Here is a 6000-nt window from a genome sequence, read left to right on the forward strand (position 1 = left end):
TTATTTACAGACAATGGTACAATGAAAAAGATATCATTTACAGACAATGGTACAATGAAAAAGATATCATTTACAGACAATGGTACAATGAAAAAGACATCATTTACAGACAACGGTAAAATGAAAAAGACATTATTTACAGACAACGGTACAATGAAAAAGATATCATTTACAGACAACAGTACAATGAAAAAGACATCATTTACAGAAAACGGTACAATGAAAAAGACATTATTTAAAGACAACAGTACAATGAAAAAGACATTATTTACAGACAATGGTACAATAAAAAAGATATCATTTACAGACAATGGTACAATGAAAAAGACATCATTTACAGACAATGGTACAATAAAAAAGACATTATTTACAGACAATGGTACAATGAAAAAGACATTATTTACAGACAATGGTAAAATGAAAAGACATTATTTACAGACAATGGTACAATGAAAAGACATTATTTACAGACAATGGTACAATGAAAAAGACATTATTTACAGACAACTGTACAATGAAAAAGACATCATTTACAGACAACGGTACAATGAAAAAGACATTATCTACAGACAATGGCACAATGAAAAAGACATTATTTACCGACAATGGTACAATAAAAAAGACATTATTTACAGACAATGGTACAATAAAAAAGATATCATTTACAGACAATGGTACAATGAAAAAGATATCATTTACAGACAACGGTACAATGAAAAAGACATCATTTACAGAAAACAGTACAATGAAAAAGACATTATTTACAGACAATGGTACAATAAAAAAGATATCATTTACAGACAACTGTACAATGAAAAAGACATCATTTACAGACAATTGTACAATGAAAAAGACATTATCTACAGACAGTGGTACAATGAAAAAGACATTATTTAATGACAACGGTACAATAAAAAAGATATCATTTACAGACAACTGTACAATGAAAAAGACATCATTTACAGACAACGGTACAATGAAAAAGACATTATCTACAGACAATGGTACAATGAAAAAGACATTATTTACAGACAATGGTACAATGAAAAAGACATTATTGACAGACAATGGTACAATAAAAAAGACATCATTTACAGACAACGGTACAATGAAAAGACATCATTTACAGACAATGGTACAATGAAAAATATATCATTTACAGACAATGGTACAATGAAAAAGACATTATTTACAGACAACGGTACAATGAAAAAGACATTATTTACAGACAATGGTACAATGAAAAAGACATCATTTACAGACAACGGTAAAATAAAAAAGACATCATTTACAGACAACGTTACAATGAAAAAGACATCATTTACAGACAACGGTACAATAAAAGACATCATTTACAGACAATTGTACAATGAAAAAGACATTATTTACAGACAATGGTACAATGAAAAAAACATCATTTACAGACAATGGTACAATGAAAAAAGACATCATTTACAGACAAGGGTACACTAGAAAAGACATCATTTACAGACAATGGTACAATAAAAAAGACATTATTTACAGACAATGGCACAATGAAAAAGACATTATTTACAGACAATGGTACAATGAAAAAGACATTATTTACAGACAATGGTACAATAAAAAAGACATCATTTACAGACAATGGTACAATGAAAAAGACATTATTTACAGACAATGGTACAATAAAAAAGATATCATTTACATATAATGGTACAATGAAAAAGACATCATTTACATACAATGGTACAATGAAAAAGAGATCATTTACAGACAACGGTACAATGAAAAAATCATTATTTACAGACAACGTTACAATGAAAAAGAGGTCATTTACAGACAACGGTACAATGAAAAAGATTTCATTTACAGACAACGGTACAATGAAAAAGACATTATTTACAGACAGCGGTACAATGAAAAAGATCTTATTTACAGACAACGGTACAATGAAAAAGACATTATTTACAGAAAATGGTACAATAAAAAGGATATCATTTACAGACAATGGTACAATGAAAAGACATCATTTACAGACAATGGTACAATGAAAAAGACATCATTTACAGACAACTGTACAATGAAAAAGACATCATTTACAGACAATGGTACAATGAAAAATATATCATTTACAGACATTGGTACAATGAAAAAGACATCATTTACAGACAACGGTACAATGAAAAAGAATTTATTTCCAGACAATGTTACAATGAAAAAGACATCATTTACAGACAACGGTACCATGAAAAAGACATCATTTACAGACAATTGTACAATGAAAAAGACATTATTTACAGACAATGGTACAATAGAAAAGACATCATTTACAGACAATGGTACAATGAAAAAAGACATCATTTACAGACAAGGGTATAATAGAAAAGACATCATTTACAGACAATGGTACAATGAAAAATATATCATTTACAGACAATGGTACAATGAAAAAGAAATCATTTACAGACAACGGTACAATGAAAAAGACATCATTTACAGACAATGGTACAATGAAAAAGACGTCATTTACAGACAACGGTACAATAAAAAAGACATCCTTTACAGACAACGTTACAATGAAAAAGACATCATTTACAGACAACGGTACAATGAAAAAGACATCATTTACAGACAATTGTACAATGAAAAAGACATTATTTACAGACAATGGTACAATAAAAAAGACATCATTTACAGACAATGGTACAATGAAAAAAGACATCATTTACAGACAAGGGTACAATAAAAAAGACATCATTTACAGACAATGGTGCAATAAAAAAGACATTATTTACAGACAATGGCACAATGAAAAAGACATTATTTACAGACAATGGTACAATGAAAAAGACATTATTTACAGACAATGGTACAATAAAAAAGACATCATTTACAGACAACAGTACAATGAAAAAGGTATCATTTGCAATCAATGGTACAATGAAAAAGATTTCATTTACAGACAATGGTACAATGAAAAGACATCATTTACAGACAATGGTACAATGAAAAAGATATCATTACATACAACGGTACAATGAAAATGACATCATTTAGAGACAATGTTACAATAAAAAAGACATCATTTACAGACAACGGTACAATGAAAAAGACATCATTTACAGACAATGGTACAATGAAAAAGATTTCATTTACAGACAACTGTACAATGAAAAAGATATCATTTACAGACAACGGTACAATGAAAAAGACATCATTTACAGACAATTGTACACTGAAAAAGATATTATTTACAGACAACGGTACAATGAAAAAAATGATTTACAGACAATGGTACAATAAAAAACACAATTACAGACAATGGCACAATAAAAAAGACATCATTTACAGACAATGGTACAATAAAAAAGACATCATTTACAGACAATGGTACAATAAAAAGACATTATTTACAGACAATGGAACAATAAAAAAAGACATTTACAGACAATGGTACAATAAAATACATGATTTACAGACAATGGTACAATAAAAAAGACATCATTTATAGACAATGGTGCAAGAAAAAAGACATGATTTACAGACAACGGTACCAAAAAAATACATCATTTACAGACATTGGTACAATTAAAAAGACATGATTTACAGACAATGGTACAATAAAAAAGACATTTTTTACTTACAATGGTACGATAAAAAAGGACTAAGTTTACAGGCAATGGTACAATAAAAAAGACGTTATTTACAGAAAATGGTACAATAAAAAAGACATCATTCACAGACAATGGTACAATAAAAAGACATTATTTACAGACAACGGTACAATAAAAAGACATCATTTACAGACAATGATGCAATACAAAAGACTTCATTTACAGACAATGGTATTATCAAACAATCATGATGTTCCAGATTCGGATTCAAGAATTCAGCTCACCTCAGAGCCAAAGTTTGCAACAGAAGGAGAGCGGTTCACTCTGTCATGTAGAGACAGCAAAGGTGTCATTAGAACAGCGCAATGGTATCGAAACTGCACTGAAGTGTTCCAAACAAGCCATACACAACCCAACAAGACACTTCACGGTGAAACGTTCGACAGAATTATTGCTGGACGTATTACTGTGGATGCAAACTTAACAAGACATAACATCATGCTCGTAGTCAACTCTACTCTTGATGAAGGATCTAAATGGTCATGTAGGGATGGACAAAACTCAAGTCATGAATTGACTATTTGCTTCTTGGCAATCCATACTGGTAAGTGGGTGAGTGACTAACGTGTGTTTAACGCCTCTGTACAGTGTAGTTCTGTTATAACACGGCGTCGGTTTGTTGTGGGCAAAAAGTACTGGTAAGTAATGGATCATCTGGATAAAACTCGACAAGAGTTTCTTCTGCAACACAGCTATATTTGTTCCTCCTTTTCTATCCTCACTTTGAAGTCGAATAAAACTGAAAATACATCTCGAAAACAAATACACTTCCCATTACACAAATTGGGTACCTCGTAAATATCGCTATTTTGGGACATTATATTAAATCACCATTTACGCAATATTTCTTTTTGATTTGAAGTCTAAATATCGGATATTTCCTCGCAAATGACTGTTTGCTTCTTCACAAACCATATCAGTGAATGGAGGATCACATGAATATAAGTGTTTCCTTACATTAAATCTCACATTTTCTCTCTTGTAGATATATACTACGTAAAAAATATTTGTTGCCAATTTGTCACCCTTTTCATTATTGGATATTTTGAAGTTTACAGATGAATTATGTCAGTCCCATCTAACATCAGATCAAATTCGATGTGACGTCATTCATTGTCCATGACATCACAAATTGATTACATTAACTCTTTTAACAATAGGCTGCTTTCAGTGAAGCTCTCTAAAGGGTTGACATTTCATTCGCTTTTCTTCATTTTCCTTCTTTAAATTCAATAGATGATATACAGATTAACAAACTCACACTTGGAATTACTGAGTATCTGTCCCTGACTGGTTATTCTGTAATTAATGGGCTGAAAATGAAATTACATTCAGAACACCAACGCTTGAAGTTATTGTTAAATGCAGTACGTCATCATCGATTTCCTCTAATCACCATGATAGGTTTGAGGAACAGAGTATTCATCCACAACTCTCGTTCCAATCGACTACATGCACATGGTTTTCAGTATTCCAATGTCCAAAATATAGTTTACTGGATAATATAGAAAGATAATACTTTTTGATAAATATAAGAATTTTCGTGACCCTAAATATTTCTCAATACTTTTGTATATAAACTGACGTCCAAAAGAAACTTTACTAACTGGAAATATATATTTCAGACAAAGTATAAAAAAATTTTCGATGAAGTCTATCTAAAACCGATAACCTAAATACAACAATAGTTTATGCAGAAAATGTTAATCGTCTGTTACATGTTCGCGAGATAAAACGCGTAAAAGTGAAAAACACGTGCATCACGGACAACTGCAAATGCACGTGCGGGTAAGGGTATAAAACGATTGCAACGGCAAGTCAGACAACCACAGTGATAAAAAAAACACAAAAGAAATGCCACGACTCACAGTCGAACAACGTGAACGAGCCTTGGGTATGGTACAGATGGGAGCCACCCACGCCCATATTGCACAAACCTTCGGTTGCTCCTGTGTTGCCGTTACCAACTTGATGCAACGTTACAGACAGACAGGGCGGACCGCTGACAGGCCAAGATTAGGCAGACCCAGGGTGACCACGCGCCATGATTATCGGTACTTGCGTACCTTGCACCTCCGAAATCGATTCCTGACAGTGACGTCATCGGCGACAAATGCCTTAGGTCACAGGGTTAGTCGACAGACAGTGGCCAGGAGACTCAGGGCTCATGGAATCAGCGCTTTTAGACCATACAGAGGACAGCTATTGACAGCGCAACATCGTCATCTGCGACTGAGATGAGCCCGGACTGTACGACGTTGGCAACGACGTGACTGGCAGAGTGTTGTCTTCACTGACGAAAGTCGATTCTGTATGTTTAGGGCTGATGGAAGACATCGTGTTT

This window comes from Haliotis cracherodii, unplaced genomic scaffold, assembly GCF_022045235.1.
Source record: "Haliotis cracherodii isolate W230 unplaced genomic scaffold, xgHalCrac1.p SCAF_12, whole genome shotgun sequence".
Lineage (NCBI taxonomy): Eukaryota > Metazoa > Mollusca > Gastropoda > Lepetellida > Haliotidae > Haliotis > Haliotis cracherodii.